Source organism: Panthera uncia (genome assembly GCF_023721935.1).
Source record: "Panthera uncia isolate 11264 chromosome B3 unlocalized genomic scaffold, Puncia_PCG_1.0 HiC_scaffold_1, whole genome shotgun sequence".
Lineage (NCBI taxonomy): Eukaryota > Metazoa > Chordata > Mammalia > Carnivora > Felidae > Panthera > Panthera uncia.
In genome coordinates, this window is record NW_026057582.1 from 114,290,211 (window position 1) to 114,310,007 (window position 19,797).

Genomic DNA, 19,797 nt, shown 5'->3' on the forward strand with positions numbered 1-19,797 from the left:
ATTTTCACCTGCTTGACCTGGGACTATTTGATAGGGTGATTGATTGAATTGCTCCAAGAAGGATGAGCTGTTAATGTCAGCTAAAGTGACACGGGCTTTAGTGAAGAGGCAGTCACAGCTGTTAGTAACACATTACTTAGCTTTATGATTAATAGAAGTTTATAAGAACATACATTTTTTTAATTTGCAGCTTGGAGTGATTTTGAAATTAGAATATTTTACTTCTGTTACCATTTGAAGCGGTGAAAACATTGATTTTCAGTAGCTACTGTGAAATATATGCTTATTTCTGTGAATGGCAGTAGTACTTTCCCATTGTATCCATCAAGTCAGGTGCTCCAAGGAACACTCACATTCTGTGTGTATCCTGAGACATAACTTTAGCGAATCATACTGAAATCTTCCAAATTGAATTTGATATCCTAATAGGGAATGACAGTGGAACATGATCTGGACCTTTTGGATTTGCATTTTTTACAGCTGATTACTTCTGATTAAGCCCAATTTGGTCATTTTAGACCAAGTTGAAATTTTTATCTTTGATATCAGAATGTGACAGTGATTGATATCCTGGAGGCATTCTCTATGCTGTAGTTAGTACTTGGTTAGTACTTTGATTTGGGTCAAAGTTCAAAGTATGTGTGTGGGTGTGTGTGTGTGAGAGAGAGAGAGAGAGGGAGAGAGAGAGGGAGAATCCCTCCCTCCATTCTACTCTTTCTCCCTGTCTACCTTCCTTTTTTATTTTCTTCCCTCTTTATTATATTTCTCCCTTACTCATGACATTTAGATTTTCCTCTTACTCCCCAATGGCCCATTTACTCCACCCCTTACCCCTTCTTAATTTTTTTATTGTGGTAAAATACATTTAGCATATATTTTACCATCTTAACCATTTTAGGTGTACAGTTGGCATTATATACATTCATAATGTGGAACCATCAGCACCTTCCATCTCTGTAACTCTTTTCATGTTGTAGAACTGCTCTATACTTACTAAACAGTAACTCTCTGCTGGAGTGATGACAATACTGACTCCATCTTTGGTCTTTCATCTTGTTTACGTCTGCTCTGTGACCTCTCTTGGTGCTACGTGTCCCAGGCCCTTTGGAGATTAGTTTACATGCCTTAAAAATTCCCACCACATCTGGAATGTGGGAAGGCTTTACTCTGGTGCTCTGTAAATTTGTTAAAGATAAAATAGTTTTTCCCTTTCCTGACACACAGATGTCATCACAAGGTCTGTCAGGTGCATGCAAACCTTCTGAAATGCACATGAACCCTTGACTTCACTACCGTGTCCCCAGGGTCCCCTTGCTGTATAGAATCTGTAGGCTGAGGTCCAGACTTTTTGGGAAATAATTGCAGCTCCGGATCATCATCTGCCCAATCCTCCCTGTCAGTAAGTTACCCTGCATAAAACTCTGTGAATTGTATGCATTGCCTGCTTTGTTTTTTTGGTCCCCAAATGCCTTCTCATTTTGGAGGATACTTTATATAGTCCCTCTTCCACTTCCTAATACTCCCCATTCTCCTTGACATCCAGCATTCTTCTTTCTGTCTCTATGATTCTGTCTACTTTAAGCACCTTGTATAAATGGAATTGTGCAATATTTGTCTTTTTGTGATTGGCTCATTTCACTTAGGATAATGTCTTCAGGGTTGTTCATCTGTGTTGGTAGCATATGGCAGAATTTCCTTCCTTTTTGTGGCTGAATAATATTCCACTGTATTCATTTGTCTGTCAACGGACAGTTGAGTGGCTTTCACAATTTATCATTGGTGAGTCGTGCTGCTGTAAATTGTCATTGTACCAGTATCTCTTCAAGACATTGCTTTCTCTTCTTTCGGGTATATAGTCAGAAGTAAATTGCTGGATAATATGCTAATTCTATTTTTAATTTTTAAGGAATCACTGTTCTGTTTTCCATAGCAGCATGTACCATTTTAAATTACTACCAGCAGTGCACAAGTGTTCCAGTTTTTTCACATCATCACCAGAACTTATTTCCTTCCTTCCTTCCTTCCTTTTTCACATCATCACCAGAACTTATTTCTTCCTTCCTTCCTTCCTTCCTTCCTTCCTTCCTTCCTCCCTCCCTCCCTCTCTCTCTCTCTCTCTCTTTCTCTCTCATAATAGCCATCTTAATGGGTGTGAAGTGGTATCTCATTGTCGTTTTGATTTGCATTTTCATAATAATCAGTGATGATAACTTATTTTCATGTACTTACTGGCCGTCTGTATATCTTTGGGGAAATGTCTAGTCAAGTCCTTTGCCCAGTTTTGAATTGGGTTATTTCTTTTTGTTGAGTTTTAGGAGTTCTCTATATATTATGATGTTAATCCCTTACCAGATATATCATTCACAAATATTTTCTCCAATGTTGCAACTTTGTGCATAGTGTGTTTTGCTGCACAAAAGTTTTAAAATTTTTATGAAGTCCAATTCATTGTTTTCACTTTGTTACCTGTGCCTTTGATGTTATATCTAAGAAATCAGTGCCAAATCCAATGTTGTGAAGCCTTTAACCTATGTTTTCTTTTAAGAATTTTATGGGTTTAGGCTTTACATTTAGGTCTTTGACCTATTTTGAGTTAGGTTTTGTCTATGGTGTTAGGTAAAGCTCCATCTTCGTTCTTTTGTATGTGGATATCCGGTTTTCCTAGCACCATTTTTTGAAAAGACTTTCCTTTGTCCGTTGAATAGTCTTGGCATCCTTGTCAAAAATTATTTGACCATTTATGTGAAACTTTATTTCTGGGCTCTCTATTCTGTTGCCGTTCTTTTTTTAAATTTATAGTGTTTTGAAGTCATTAAGTATTAGTTCTCCAGTTTTATTCTTCTTTTTCGTGCTTGTTTTGACTGTTCAGGGTCCCTTGAAATCTGGTACAAATTTTAGAATGAATTTTTCTGTTTCTACAAAAGATACCATTGAGATATTGATAGGATTGCTTTATCTGTGGATCACTTTGAGTTTAATGGATATCATAACAACAGATGATCAAAGCAATCCTATCTATATCTCAATGATATCCCTCCCTCCCACTGCTCACACGTGTGTGCAACTCTCTCCCTAAAATTAAAAAAAAATTAAAATAGCTCCTCATTGTAAACGTATCGTTTATGACTTTTATTTTTATAACATTGACAAATAATTTATTGCTTACTTCAGGTATGCCAAATTCTTTGTAGGAGAAATACCCACTGTTGAAGTTTTAGCTGTTAAAGCTATATATGCAAATAAAACAGGAAGAGAAACATTCTGTTCTTCCCTTTTAAAAACAAATATTGATCTATTTGAAACTGGGTGGCTACAACTATAAAGCATAAGCTCATTCTTACTATTCTAACATTTTGGTTTCTTATTGGATGTTCCTCCTTTGGAAAATAACTGTGAGATAAGTCTGATCTGCTGAAAAATTTCAGTTCTATTTATGACCTAATGATGCTTTATGCAGTGTTCTCCTGGAATTTACTGGCCTACAGTCTTGATGTGTAGTTTTTTGTATTAAGATGAGTCAGTTTTCAGCATTAATAATTCCATGGTAAGCTACATGGAGAATAGTTTCTGCTTAAATGAAACTATTGAAACTAATGAAACTATTGTCTACAAATCTAATAAAAGTGAAGACACATCAGTTCTTAATAGAACATTCTGTAGAGATTCTCTTGACTTAGAACTGTCATTTTTCTCTTCCTTAGTATTGGCTACTGTGTTTTGTTGTATATACATACTGCTTATTTTGATACAACACTCTTATAGGTTAGGAAATATACAACTTAGTACAAATTTAGAAAACAGGCCACTGAAATTATCATTTATCAGAAATATTTCTGACCATCAGTGTTGCCTCTGTATGTATGAGCCATAAGGTAACCCTGAAAAGTATTTATAAGCTCAATCAAGTTTATTAAAGTCAGAGGAAAATTAATATTCAATGCTTCTACTCTTTTATTTCTCACTTGATTTAACTTAGAAGTGCTTTAGGACCTTGGCCTACTTTAGTACTGTTCATTTATTGGTAGTTAATTATTAACTGATTAATTGGGATTTGGTATCAACTATTCTGTGTTAGCCAGTTTGTTTATCATATCCTACTTTTCAGTTTGTGGATATATAATTGCATCAAGGCACCAATTTTATTTTGTAAAGCATTTTTTCCTTAGTGAGGTGTAAATGTAAGGTACAGTTAGTTTACTTCTCCATAGCCATGAAAGAACCAGGGCCAAATGCAGAAACTCATCTAACTATGTTTAGCATCCATACTAGATGTTAATAGTGTTTAATTTTTAATTCATATTGTTGATGTGCCACATGGCATATATCTTTATGCATGGTACATAACTAAGTTTCCTCTCAAGACTTAATAGAACCATTGCATTTATTTTTATTTATTTTTTTCAGTGCATTTTTAATGCATGTGTTTATACTGTTTTATACATTTCACCGTGCTTTCATATTGTTTATATTTCTCTTATCTTCAGAACAACCCTGAGAAATTAATAAACATTACCTCTAAGTAATTGAGTTTCATCAGGATTGTTTTGTGTAGACAGAAATTCAGGTCTCTTGATTTTTTGTTAATCCTCTGTCTGGTCCTCTACAAAGAGAACAGTAAAACATCTCATGATAGTGGATGTCAAACTACTATACTAGTAGTTCCTTATTTGTACAGCATTGGCAAGTGTTAGAGCACTTTTTGTTATATTGCTTTTATAAAGAAAATTAGCAAAGTGAAGTTCTTGTGTTATTATACATATTATTGTTTCCTTTATTAGATTCATACATTAATTAGATACAAAGTACTTCTGTATGCTAGGTACTGGATTGCTTACCGAAGTACGAAAATAGTCTCTGCCTTCAAAGAGGATCAGGCCATAAGGCACTGTTGGATGACTTAACAGCTTGTGGGAAATGTATTACAAGCTGTTTGCTGAGGGCACTGAAAAACATTTTTGTTTTTCCTGTTAAAGAGGTAAAGATGTGACTTTGCACTATCCTTTTTCCTGCCTCGAATACAAAGAGAATGTCCATCTATTACAAGTGGCTTTGAAGCAACAAATCAACACACTTAATGGAGGAAAAAGATAGAGACTTTGTCTTTGATGATCTTCTTGAGCCTCAGTAATGACCCTAGACTAGTACTTCTAGACTTCTTATCTGGGGAAAAAAGTTAATGCCATATTTGTTTAAGTCACACACAAGTCAGATTTTCAATTACTTATAGTAAAATATTTTTTCTCTCCTTCTGTTTCTGTCTCTCTTGACTTTTTTTTTTTAACTTTCCTTTAATGGAAATTTAGCATACACACTAAAGTAATGATAGTATAATGAATCTGCATCACTCAGCTACATTAGTAATCAGTATTTGGCCAACCTTGTACGTTCTTGTACTTCCTCCCTTACCAAGTTAAGGAATTCTATAATAGAAGTATGTGAAGATATTATGGAAGCACAGGGAATATAGTGACTAACTTGGCCTGAAGTGGAAGTAGAGGCTGATCAGGAAAGTCTTCATAAAGGAAGTGACATCAGCAGAGTCTTTAAGGGCAGGTAAAGAATGGAAGAAAGAGCATTGTTAGTGGCATTTCTAACATGTATAAAGGGTCTTTAAAAAACATGATATATTCAAAGAATGGAAAATAGATTATTGTGGCTATAGAGTTTATGAGAGATGAGTGACAGTAGATGAATCTACAGGGATGATTTGGTGCCAGAAAAAGCATTGTGTATCACAACCAAGAAATTTGAAACTCATTATATAGGTACCAAGAAGTGAAAGTATGATTAAGTCTTGGAAAAATAACACTGACTGTAATATAGCCTTTGATTTTGGAGTAGGGGATAGAGAAGATGGTAAAACTGTGCTAATGGTTCAAATGATAGAAAGGCATTTAGTGATAATTGTAGTGGGCTTGGGTCGGGGAGAGATAAACTTTAAGAGCTATTTTAGAGGATGAATCAACATGATTTGGTGCCTGGCTGGGATATGGAGAAAGGAGTCAGAGTTGCAGTGACTTGAGTAGTGACATACCAGAAGGCAGGTTTGGGATAAGCACAGAAGATGAACTTGGTCTGTTAAGTTTGAAGTGCTGATAGTACATTCAGGTAGAGGTATCCAGTATGCCAAGTGGAAATATAAGAATGGACCTTAGGAGAGTGTCATACTAGAGAGTTCCACAACTTGTCTTTCCTGTCACATATGCCATGTGCCACAGGTGTATATACACATACACACACATTCACACACACACACACACACACACACACACACATGCTAGTTGATCCTCTTTATTCATGGCTTTCATTTTTGCAAATTTATCTCCTTGCTAAAGTTTATTTGCAACCCCCAAATCAATAATTATGGTGCTTTCACAGTCATTTGTAGATATACTCAAGAGCGGTGAAAAAGTGAATTACCTGGGGGCACCTGGCTGGCTCAGTCAGTGGAGTGTGTGGATACTTGATCCTGTTCAAGCCCCACGTTAGGTACAGAGATGACTTAAAAAAAAATGAGTTGCCTGCTGTGTACATTTTTAGCTGAGGTTGAACAAGGTGACATTTGCCTTCTTGTTTTAACTCTCATACTGTAATCTAGTGTTCTTTTTGCAGTCTCCTTAGTGCCACATTTTTCATAATTTTTGTGCCTTTTTGGGGTGATTATTCTGTCCTCCAAATGTGCTGAAGTGATGTGTAGTGTTACTAAATACAACAGGGTTGTGATATGCCCTATGGAGACTATATGTGTGTTAGATAAACTTTGTTCAGTCATGAATTATGCTGTTGAGTTCAATTTTAATGAATCAACAATATATATTAAATAAGATGTTTTTTACACAGAAATACACATAAAACAAACTTTGTGTAATGATCGGTCGGTGAAAATGTAATCAGAGGCTTATAAGAACTTAACCCTGTATTTTCATTTTCTGGAAGCAATAATAGAAGCATAGTATTCACTGATTCATTGTTTGTGGGAACTATAGAACATAACTATTACAAATTCTCACAAATATTGAGAATTGGCTGTGTATGTATATAAAATCTGCTATTTTTTTAATGAATAATTTTTACATTTGTACAGTACAGACATTAGCCCCAATGTACGGGTAAGATTATGATCACAAGAAATATAGAACTCTCTCTTCTTGTTGAAAAATAAATACATACCAGACAAAAACAGTTTGCTGTTTTAGATCAGATAGATGAGTCTATATTCCTTCCCTAAGCCAGCGGGGTTTTTCATAAAATGGAGTATTGAAGAAATTCAGCTGACATTGGCTGACAGCATCTAAATGATCATCTGCAGCACACTTGAGCATACGTGGTTGTCAACATCATATTCTCGGGCTGCCAGCTTCTTTTATAGCTTGGTGTTACTCTCTTTAGCAAGCTTGCAACATTTTCAGTCCCTCTTCTCTGACAGAAATTTATTTTACAATGATGTTTATGTGTGAGGGGATTTCATAATCGAAGATGAGTGTTTGTGCGTTCATATCTGTCAGTTTGCTTGAATACAGCATTCAAAAGGGTTTTTTAGCCTTGCATTCACGAATGTTGGTTCATTTCAGTAGGGGCATTTTAAAATGACAGCTATTATGTGAGAGTGAGAATTACCCATATCTTCTGACATAACATCAGTGTTATCTTGAGAATTAATATTCAGCTTTGTATCTCACTTTTTACTGTCTGCAAACCTGAAAGCAAGGAATTGGCATTTATAGAGTCAAGGACAAGAAGACATACAACTCCATGCAAATGACTTTTAACACTCCAAGTACTTCTGTGCTTTGTCAGCAGGTATCTGTTTCCTAATCATCTTTCTTTTTGATAAAGAAGATATGCCTTGGGTTGTTATTATCTTATGCAGCTATGTAGTTAAATATATAAAATAAAAATGATACAGAACTCCATTTAGAGATGATTCAGTTTGGGTTGACTGATTTACTTGTGCTGCTTATGCTTCTAACTTGATCTTCTTCTGACTAATTGTGTGGTCTTCTAGCTAATGTATCAGAGTGAGTGTTCTCTATCTTCACTGTAAGCAGTAGATTTTGTCATTAAGTGTAGTTCAGGGATGACAATTATTTTTCCCTCTTCATATTCTTGGTAGGTGACCTTAATCTTCACTTTTCGTATGGGAATACCTCATAGATTTGTTCTTCGTCTGCACTATGACTAGTGTATTTAAGTTTCAAGATTGATATTCTTTAATTATCCTGCATTCAGAGAACAAAACATTTACAGTTGAATTCCTCTGTGAAATGAACATTAAGCTCACTATATTTTTCAGTTTCTTCTGCTGACTTGGAATAATCTAATGTTCTAATAATAAAGATTATTTAATAAGGTCGACTAGCTCTTGACCTACCTGAGTCTATGTGAGCTTATCCAATTTCAGCAAACTGTCATGCAATATAAAGATTATAATTTCAGGATTTTATATAAAGTTCTTCAGTACATGCTAATTAAGCATGAGTATTTTCTTAAACCTGTAAGATTACAGGGCATTAACTAAAAAATGAAAATATCTAAACTAATGTCTCTCTAATGCAAGTGTAAAGTAGTATCTGTAAATGGCAACTATACTGTATAGTTTCAGAGAAAATTGTTTCAAAAGTCTGGTGATTTATCAGCTGTGGTCCCTAAACCTTTTTTTTTTAAAGGATGGTAACATTCACGAGTTTATATTTGGTGTTTACTATCCCTCCAGCCTTACTATACACATTTCACTTCTAAATGTGTTCATTTCCATCTCTATTTTTACTCAAATACTTTCATTTTTTCTCTTCAACACTCTGAACAATTACTCCTCAGATCAAGACCTTTTTTCTCCAAAGAAACACTGAAATCCATCTAGTTTCCCTTCTTGCCGGCTTTATATTTATAACTTACTTGCTGCTGTGTCATTAGTTTGCTTAGTTTCATTTTTGTTCAGTGTAACAAATATCTCCCGCTTGCTTGTTGTGGTGATGTGTGAGCTTGGCGGGTAGGGAAGCATGCTCTGAACAGGCTTCTCAGAGGAAGTGATCCTGGACCTGAATCTTAAGAACAAGTAGGAATTGCCTATGCGTGCAAAGCTTGTGAGGATATATTGGCAAAAGACCAGCGTGAGAACACATGAGATTCAGTGTGGCTGTGGTGTGATGAAGTGGGAGATAGGAAGTGAAGCTGAGGAGATAGGCATGAGCGAGGTCATTGAGTACTTCACATGCCACACTGCCCATTTATTCTGTGGGTGAACTTTAACTTCATTCTATGGATAATAGTCTTTGAAAGGTCTGACATATGATGGTGAATGATGTGGCAGGATTTTCATTTTAGAGGGATCATTTTGGCAGCAGTATAATAATTGACTCTGAAGTAGGATAAAAGTGGACTGGTTAGATAACTGAATTGGTTATATTGAGAGATAGTGACCTGGATTTGGGTACTATTGATTGGGATGGAGTTGAGAAAGTAGTCTTAGAAAGCATTTAGAGTAAGAATCAATGAGACTTGAAGGTGATTGGTGAAATGTAATTATTGCTGGACTTTTCATGTGTCTAAGTGGCTATGGTGCTGTTAACCAGAACAGGGAATTTAAAGAAGGGATCAATTTTAGGAAGAGATGAAAAGCTCAGTTTTGAACATGCTGAGTTTTTACCTATGGTATATTCAGGTGGAAACATCCAAAAAACCCAACAGGACATGGGGGTCTGAGGCTCAGGTGAAAGATCAAAATTAGGAGTTATGTGCAGGGTCCTCCTAGTCCTGCTGGGAACTCTGAGAATGTGGGCAAAAAAGCTGAACCCAAGGAAAGAAGGAAAAAAAATGGAACCCAAGATGGAAATGAGAAGGAAAAGCTCTATCTTTCCATAATTTCTCTTAAAGAAGGACAATTTGATCTTTTCTATATCCTCAGTAACACCTTGAATAGTATATTATGTAGAAGATACTCAGTAAATGTTTGCCACTTATTTTGTTGAACTGGAAAGCATCTCATTTACTTAGAGATTTATTTCATATTATATCTAATTTCATGACTTGACAAGAAATACTTTTTAAGTAATATTTTTTAAACATTCTAATTGCAGTACAATTAGCATACAGTGTTATATTAGTTTCAGGTATGCATTGTAGTGATTTAACAATTCTGTGCATTACTCAGTGCTCATCATGATAAATGTACCCTTAATCCCCATCACGAATTTTACCCATTCCCCCCTACCCACCTCCCCTTAGGGTAACCATCTGTTCTCTAGTTAAGAGTCTGTTTCTTGGATTGTCTCTTTTTCCATTTGCTTGTTTTATTTCATAAATTTCACATGAGTGAAATCATATGACATTTGGCTCTGAGTGACTTATTTCACTTAGCTTTATACTCTAGATCCATCCATGTTGTTGCAGACAAGAATTTTATTTATTTATTTATTTTATTATTTTTTTTTAATGTTTTTTTTTTAGAGAAAGCACAAGTGGGAGATGGAGAGAGAGAGAGAGAGAGAGAGAGAGAGAGAGGGGGAATCCTAGGCTTGGGACTTGATCTCATGATCCCAAGATCATGACCTGAGCTGAAATCAAGAGTCGGATGCTTAACCGACTAAGCCACCCAGGCGCGTCAGGAAATTTATTATTTTAAAAAAAAAAATTTTTTTTTCTTAATGTTTTTATTTATTTTTGAGACAGATTAAGTGACTTGATCAACTTTTTCACATTTATATAGAACTCCAAAATTCACTCTCTTAACTATCAGTAATGTTTGGGCCAAAAGACCATATGGAAGTCTCCTCTTTGGGTTCCATTGTGAGAATTATTCTAACCCAAAGGCACTGCTATATACTAAATTTTGCATGGTCAGTCTTATGTACATTAGCATAATAATTGGACACCTCTGTTCCTGAGTAGACTAAGGCTTTACTTAATTCTTTTCATCTTTCTGGGCCAGTATTTCTTTATTTTTCTATTAGCAGTTTGGATTACATGGTTGCCAAGTTGCTTCAGGTTCTAAAATCTTGTAAATCCATTATTTTGAAAACTCAAAAACTGGTTCCTTGGAGTCTACTAACAGGTTTTAGAGATTCTCAGGATAGATGACTGGGTTTAATGACTCGACTGAAATTATATGTAAAATATGATTCATGTATGTGCCTTTTTCAGGAGATGCAGTTCATAGCTTTCACTAGAGTCTCATAGTTTTATATATCTCACCGCTTACCCTTTACCCAGAAGATTAAGAACTTAGTTGTAGAAATATTTTTGCATAATGTAATGAACTACAGTACTTCATGCAATCCTATCCTGTGTAGTTATCTTTAACAAAGGTATTGTTGTTCATTGAAAGTAATTTTTTGTGGTAAGGTTACTTTTCTGGCTACTTAAACAATAGTACTTTCTAAACTAAAATACCTCTTAGTTATGTCATCACTTAAAAACAAGTCCACTAAATAGAATGTGTAACAGTTTGACTCTGCCTAAAGGTATGTTAAAGAATGCTCAGTTTTAAAGTATGACTCAGATAACCTTCACTAATATGTATTTCCCACTTTCCATCTTCCTGTAGGAAAAGAATATTTGAGGTCCACTCCTAAGGAAAGAAAAGGAAGCAATGACATAATGCCTAGAGTTGGAACCAGTTAAACTGGGTTTGTACGTTTTCTTTTCATGATGTAACACATTTATTGCAGTGTTAAATCTCTTTTTATCAATGTCTTGTCTTATTCCAGCATCAAATCTTATAATTTTGAAACTTGCCTTGGTATGGAAGAGACAAAGATGACAAAGACATGCCCCTTTCAAAGTATTTGCCATGTTTCTGTGACTAGGAAAGACAGAATGCTAAATTGCTAGATAATAGTCTCATTTTCAGATGAGAAGCTTTGAGAGGTTTGGTAAATTGCTCAAGGTCTAAAGCTGTTAGATAGGCTGGGATTCAAATTCAGATTTGTTGACTCAAAACCTCATTTGCCTTCCATTAGGTCACAATGCCCCTCATTTTATTTCAGTTTAGTTGTTGCACAACTGCTGATAAATGAATTTGAGGACCAGGACCCCATGCATTTAATTTCACGAATTTTTCTGATAAAGTAAAAGGAGAAAAAAAGCATTCTTTATTTCCCAGAAGTTAAAGAGATTAGAGAAGGGAACTCAGTATATGCCAGACCGTCAAAGGGCCTTTACATGAGCTAGCTCCTTTAATTCACAGTATTCACTTGGTATTATTCCTATTTTAAAGATGAGACTGAGGATCAGAGAAATAAATAAATTGCCCAAGATCACATATCTAGTTAAGTAACGAAATCAGAATTGAAACCCTTTCATTTGGAAAGTTTAGATAGGGTTTGTATCATGCCTATTGACTTTATTTTTTTTATAAAGACTTTTTTTTTTAAGTTTATTTTGAGAGAGAGAGAGAGAGAGAGAGCGTGCAGGAAAGGGCCAGAGAGAGAGGAAGGGGCAGAGAGAATCCCAAACAGAGTCCTCATGGTCAGTGCAGAGCCCAACACAGGTCTTGAACTCATGGACTGTGAGATCATGACTTGAGCCAAAATCAGAGTCGGACATTTAACCAACTGCACCACCCAGTCACCCGCCTGTTGACTTTAAATTGAATATCACACAAGCCAAATGAATAGCTGTACAGTTAAATCTGGAGCCCCTTTTGCTGTTTGTATCATTTTTTTTTTTTTTTTAGTGTAATAATGATTTCAGGAATAGAATTTAGTGATTCATCACTTACATATAACACCTAGTACTCATCCCAACAAGTGTCCTCCTTAATGCCCCTTGCCCATTTAGCCCATCCTCCCCACCCAACACCCCTCCAGCAAACTTCAGTTTGTTCTTTGTAAGAGTCTCTTACGGTTTGTCTCCCTGTTTTTTTATTTTTTTATTTTTTTATTTTTGCTTCCCTTCCTGTATATTCATCTGTTTTGTGTCTTAAATTCCACATATGAGTGAAATCATATTTGTCTTTCTCTGACTTATTTCACTTACCATAATGCACTCTGGTTCTATCCAAGTTGTGGCAAATTGCAAGATTTCATTCTTTTTGATCGCTGAGTAATATCCCATTGTATCTGTCCATCACTCAGTGGACATTGGGCTCTTCCCATACTTTGGCTGTTGTCAATAGTGCTGCTGTAACATTGGGGTGCATGTGTCCCTTTGAAACAGCACACCTTTATCCCTTGGATAAATACCTAGTAGTGCAATTGCTGGGTCGTAGGGTGGTTCTATTTTTAATTTTTTGGGGAACCTGTGTATGTTTTCCAGAGTGGCTGCACCAGTTTGCATTCCCACCACCAGTGCAAAAGGGTTCCCCTTTCTCCACATCCTCGCCAACATCTCTTATTGCCTGAGTTGATTTTAGCCATTCTGACAGGTGTGAGGTGGTACCTCATTGTGGTTTTGATTTGTATTTCCTTGATGACGAGTGATGTTGAGCATCTTTTCATTTATCTGTTAGCTACCTGATGATGTCTTCTTTGGAAAAGTGTCTATTCATATCTTTTGCCCATGTCTACACTGGATTATTTGTTTTTTGGCTGTTGGGTTTGATAAGTTCTTCATAGATTTTGGATATTAACCCTTTATCTGATATGTCATTTGCAAATATGTTCTCCCATTCTGTCACTTGCCTTTTAGTTTTGCGAATTGTTTCCTTTGCTGTGCAGAAGCTTTTTTTTTCTTGATGAAGTCCCAATAGTTCACTTTTGCTTTTGCTTCCCTTGCCTCTGGAGATATGTCAACTAAGAAGTTGGAGCGGCTGAGGTCAAAGTAGTTTTTGCCTGTTTCTCTAAGATTTTGATGGTTTCCTGTCTTACATTTAGGTCTTTCATCCATTTTGAGTTTATTTTTATATATGGTATAAGAAAGTGGTCCAAGTTCATTCTTCTGCATGTCGCTGTCCAGTTTTCCCCACACCACTTGCTGAAGAGACTGCCTTTTTTCCATAGGATATTCTTTCCTGCTTTGTCAAAGATTAGTTGGCCATATGTTTGTGGGTTCATTTCTAGGTTCTCTATTCTGTTCCATTGATCTTTGTGTCCATTTTTGTGCCAGTACCATACTGTCTTGATGATTCCAGCTTTGAAATACAGCTTGAAGTCTAGAATTGTGATGCCTCCAGCTTTGGTTTTCTTTTTCCAGATTACTTTGGCTATTCAGGGTCTTTTGTGGTTCCAAACAAATTTTAGGATTGTTTGTTCTAGCTCTGTGAAGACTGTTGGTGTTATTTTGATAGGGATTACATTGAATATGTAGATTGCTTTGGGTAGTATCAACATTTTAGCAGTATTTGTTCTTCCAATCCATGAGCATGGAATTTTTTTTCCATTTCTTTGTGTCTTCAATTTCTTTCATAAGCTTTCTATAGTTTTTAGTGTATAGATTTTTCACCTCTTTGGATAGGTTTATGGTTTTTGGTGCAATTGTAAATGGGATAGCTTCCATGATTTCTCTTTCTGCTGCTTCGTTATTGGTATATAGAAATGCAACCGATTTCTATACATTCATTTTATATCTTGTGACTTTGCTGAATTCATGTATCATTTCTAGCAGTTTTTTGGTGGAGTCTTTTGAGTTTTCCACAGAGGATCATGTCATCTGCAAAGAGTGAAAGTTTGACTTCCTCCTTGCCATTTTGGATGCCTTTTATTTCTTTGTGTTGTCTGGTTGCTGAGGTGAGGACTTCCAACACTATGTTGAATAACAGTGGTGAGAGTGTATAGTCTTGTCATGTTTCTGACCTTCAGGGAAAAGCTCTCAGTTTTTCTGCATTGAGAATGATATTAGCTGTGGGTCTTTCATATGTGGTTTTATGACCTTGAGGTATGATCCTTCTGTCCCTACTTTCTTCAGGGTTTTTTTTTTTTTTTTTTTTTAATCAAGAAAGGATGCTATATTTTGTCAAATGCTTTTTAGCATCTATTGAGAGGATCATGTGGTTCTTATCCTTTCATTTATTAATGTGATGTATCACATTGATTGTTTTGTGGATATTGTATTCCTGTCATCCCAGGAATAAATCCTACTTGATTGTGGTCAGTACTTCTTTTAATGTATTGTTGGGTCTGGTTTTCTTGTATCTTGTTGAGAATTTTTGCATCCATGTTCATCAGGGAAATTTGTAGCTCTCCTTTTTAGTGGGGTCTTTGTCTGGTTTTGGAATCAAGGTAATGCTGGCCTCGTGGAATGAGGTTGGAAGTTTTCCTTCCATTTGTATTTTTTGGAACAGCTTTAAAAGAACAGGTGTTAACTCTTCTTTAAATGTTTGGTAGAATTCCCCTGGAAAGCCGTCTGGCCCTGGACTCTTGTTTGTTGGGAGATTTTTGATTCCTGATTTGATTTTACTGGTTATGTGCCTGTTCCAATTTTCTATATCTTCCTGTTTCTGTTTTGGTAGTTTATATTTTTCTAGGAATTTGTTCATTTCTTCCAGACTGCCCGTTTTATTGGCATATAATTGCTCATATTATTCTCTTAATATTGTTTGTATTTCTGCAGTGTTGGTTGTGATCTCTCCTCTTTCATTCATGATTTTATTTATTATGGGTCCTTTCCTTTTTCTTTTTTATCAGTCTAGCTAGGGGTTTATCAGTTTTGTTAATTCTTTCAAAGAACCAGCTCCTGGTTTCATTGATCTGTTCTACCTTTTTTTTTTTTTTTTAATTTCCATATCATTGATTTCTGCTCTCATCTTTATTATTTCCCTTCTTCTGCTGGTTTTGGGCTTTATTTGCTGTTCTTTTTCTACCTCTTTTAGCTGTAAGGTTAGGCTGTGTATTTGAGACCTTTCTTCCTTCTTTAGGAAGGCCTAAATTGTTATATACCTCCCTCTTATGACCCTCTTTGCTGCATCCCGGAGGTTATGGATTGTCATGTTTCCTTTTTCATTGGCTTCCATGTACTTTTTAATTTCCTCTTTAATTTCTTGGTTTACCCGGTCATTCTTTAGTAGTTATCTTTAATCTCCAAGTGTTCATGATCTTTCCAAATTTTTTCTTGTGGTTGATTTCATTCCATAGTGTTGTGGTCCAAAAATATGCAAGGTATGTTTTCTGTCTTTTTGTACTTGTTGAGGGCTGATTTGTGTCCCAGTATATGATCTGTTTTGGAGAATGTTCCATGTGCACTCAAGCAGAATGTGTATTCTGCTCCTTTAGGGTGAAATGTTCTGAATATATCTGTTAAGTCCATATGGTCCAGCGTGTCATTCAAAGCATTGTTTCCTTATTGATTTTCTGCCTAGATGATCTGTCCATTGCTCTAAGTGGGGTGTTGAGTCCCCTACTATTATGGTATTATTATCAGTGAGTTTCTTTATTTTCGTGATTGATTTACATATTTGGATGTGTCACGTTGGGAGCATAAATATTTTTAATTGTTAGATCTTCTCGGTGGATATAACCCTTAATTATGATATGATGCCCTTCTTCATCCCTTGTTACAGTCTTTATTTTAAAATCTAGTTTGCCTGATGTAAGTATGGCTACTCTAGCTTTCTTTTGATGACCACTAGCTTGATAGATGGTTTTCTACCCCCTTACTTTCAATTTGCAGATGTCTTTAGGTCTAAAATAGGTCTCTTGTAAGCAGCATGTAGTTGGGTCTTGTTTTCTTATCCATGCTGATACCATTTGTCTTTTGATTGGAGTGTTTAGTACATTGACATTTAGAGTGAGTACTAAAAGATATGAATTTAGTCCTATTGTGTTGCCTATAGAGTTGGTATTTCTGGTGATGTTCTTTGGTTGTTTCTAGTCTTTGTTGCTTTTGGTGTTTTTTTGCTTGTTTGTTTGTTTGTTTGTTTGCTTTTGTCTTTTCTCCCATCAAATGATCCCCCTTAACATTTCTTGCAGGGCTGGTTTAGTGGTTACAAACTCCTTTAGTTTTTGTTTGTCTGGATAACTCATTATCTCTACTTCTATTTTGAATGACAGCGTTGCTGGATAAAGAATTCTTGGCTGCATCTTTTTCTGATTCAGAACTTTGAATATATCCTGTTACTACTTTCTGGCCTGCCAAGTGTCTGTGGATGGGTTTGCTGCAAACCTGATCTGGCTTCTCTGATCCGTTAAGGACTTTTTTTTTCCCCTTGCTGCTTTCATAATCCTTTCTGTGTGTGTGTATTTTGTGAATTTGACTATGATATGTTTTGGTGATGGTTGGTTTTTCTTGAATCTAATGGGAGTTCTCTGTGCTTCATGGATTTTGATGTCTGTGTCCTTCCCCAGATTAGGAAAATTTTCTGCTATAAACCTTCTGCCCCTTTTTCTCTCTTCATCTTCTAGGACTCCTGTGATTCAGAGATTATTCCTTTTTAATAAGTCACTGTGTCCTCTCAGTCTTGTTACGTGCTCTTTTGCGTTTGTTTCCCTTTTTTTTCTACTTCATTATTCTCCATAATTTTGTCTTCTATATTGCTGATTCACTGCTCTTATTCATCCATCCTTGCTGTCCAGGCATCCATTTGATCTTGGTTATAACATTTTTAATTCCATCCTAACTTGACTTTACTTCTTTTATCTCCACAGAAAAGGATTCTATGTTTTTTTCAACCCCAGCTAGTATTCTTATTATTGTGGTTCTAAATTCCAGTTCAGACATCTTGCTTATATCTGTGTTGATTAAGCCCCTGGCAGTGATTTCTTCCTGTTCTTTTGGGGTGAATTCCTTTGTTTTGTCATTTTGGAGGAAGAAAAAAATAAAATTAAAATTAAAAAAATTTAAAGCAAGACAAAAATTCAAAACAGGAAGCTAGATCCTAGGTGTATTTTGGTCTGCTTGTTGAAAGAAGCTTGATAGAATAGAGAAAAAAGGGAAAGAAAAGAAAGAAAAGACAAAAAATTAAGAAAACATTTAACAATTTTAAAATGTATAGAATAAAATAGGATAAAATGAAATAAAATGAAAGAATAAACAATTTTAAAAAATAAAGTAAAAAAATGTTTAAAAAATTTAAAAAAAGAAAATAAAAATAATTTTTTTCTTTCTGTATCCGAAAAAAAGAAGGAAAACAACAAAAACAAAAACAAAAAAATTTAAACAAAAACAGAAGTATAAAAAACGAATAAATGAACCAGCAAACAGAATGAAAAGCGAATGAAGTTACTACATCCCATTTCCCCTAGAACTCAAACTATGAAGCACTCTATAGTCTGTACACTAAGCAGGTAGAGGGACTTGTGCTGGTTTTCTAGGGGAAGTGCTCAGAGGGGGCAGTTGGGTGGGGCTTGTTGTAATGCCTCTGCTCTCCAATAGGTGGCACTGCTTAGCTCACTGGGGTGGGTCAGTGTGGTGTGCCTGCGCCTGCTGGGGAGAGGTGGAAACGGCTTCACCCATCTCCCTAGCCTCTGGCACCTGTCCTTTATCTCAGGTTTCCATCCACTCCCAGCCTCTTACCCTGTTCGTGTCCAAGCCATCCACCTGGCCAGAGTTTTATCTCAGTTGGGGCTGTGTTTAAAACCCCACACTTCAGAGACCCCTGTGGCTTGGATCTGTGCAGACTCTGTGGGAGGGTCTCACCGAACAATGGGCCCTGCCAGCTTGCCTCACAAATCGTTTCTGCCATCACACAGTGGCAGAGGTTCAGAGATGATGGCAAATCACAACACAGCCAGTGCCACGTTTCACTGCACTCTGGCATCTTTGTCCCAATACCAGCAAATGTGGCTGCTCTCTAGGGTCCACTGGAACCATTGCCTGTGGGGAGGTCATGTAGCCTCTACCAAATGCTCTCCTAGCAGGGGAACTGCTTCTCCCTGTGTGGCACATGGACCCCTCAGACCACGTTGCCAGCTTCTGGGACTTCACCCTATTTCCTCACCAGAGCACAGCTAGGCACCAAGCTTTGCAACTTCAGAGTCTGCATTCCACAGTTTATAGAATCCTGGTGGTATTGAAACCCTCTCCTTTCCGTCAGTGGTTTTGGGGAACAGATTTCTTGTTCAGTCTCCTGTGAGTGTTTTCACTCTTTGTCTTTCTCTCCAGAAACTTTCGGGGGAGTGTTTTTTTTTTTTTTTTTTTTTTTTGCACTCTCCCCCTTTCTCTGTCCTCCACAAAAACAGCTCCCTACCCTCCACGGCTTTTCTCTCCCCCAGTTCACCTGTGCAGAACTGCATACCTGCTGAGTTCTGTGGCTAAAGTTATGCAGATTGTTGTGTTAATCCTCTGATCAATTTCCTAAATGTGCAAAATGGTTTGGTGCTGATATAGCTGCATTTCAGGGATGAGACAAGCTGAGGGTCTCCATGCTGCTCCACCATCTTGTCGCTCTTAGTATCATTCTTAATTGAACTACTAGAAGTTAGGTCATTTTTCCAAAATAATATTTACATATTTTTAAAGAGCTTTTCATTGTCACCAGTTTGAAAGGTAATTGTTTAAGCTATGGTGAAGAAAGCTTTTAAGCTCACAGAATGGCGAACAGCATCACATGCTGGAAGAGATTTTGCTGTAGTCAGGTCTTGCCTGCCCCAAGTTTCCTACTGACTTTTCCAGTCAGCAGGTTCCCTGGCCTACCTTTGGACACCTTTTATGAGATGAGAAGTTTGAGTTGATTTCCCTAAGTCTCTTATAACTGTAATGTTATCCTACCAGTAAGTAGAGTTTTTATGTCTTTCAAATGTAAATATTAAAGAAATTTTAGAGGTGGAAGGAAGTCTTTAGTGGTCAGCTACTGGAATCCTCCCATATGACAGATGAAGAAATGGAGACCCTCACCTCTGTGTGACACTTTAAACATTTAGAGCTCTTTCACATACATTAACCTCACCAAAATCTTGTGTATTAAATTGTATCATCATTATTGTAGAG

The 19,797-nt window shown here is 36.3% G+C and overlaps 1 protein-coding gene across 5 annotated transcripts in view; it reads left to right on the forward strand.

Annotated features, from left to right (window-relative positions):
- PEAK1 (pseudopodium enriched atypical kinase 1) overlaps positions 1–19,797 on the forward strand; it is a 309,056-nt gene that overhangs the window by 111,832 nt on the left and 177,427 nt on the right. For 4 of the 5 annotated variants that reach the window (XM_049611893.1, XM_049611892.1, XM_049611894.1 and 1 more), the window contains one exon: positions 11,543–11,624. The gene's annotated coding sequence lies outside the window, so the exon portion shown is untranslated. Of the gene's footprint in view, positions 1–11,542; positions 11,629–19,797 lie in introns of all 5 variants that reach the window. The other variant, XM_049611891.1, reaches the window with a different exon arrangement.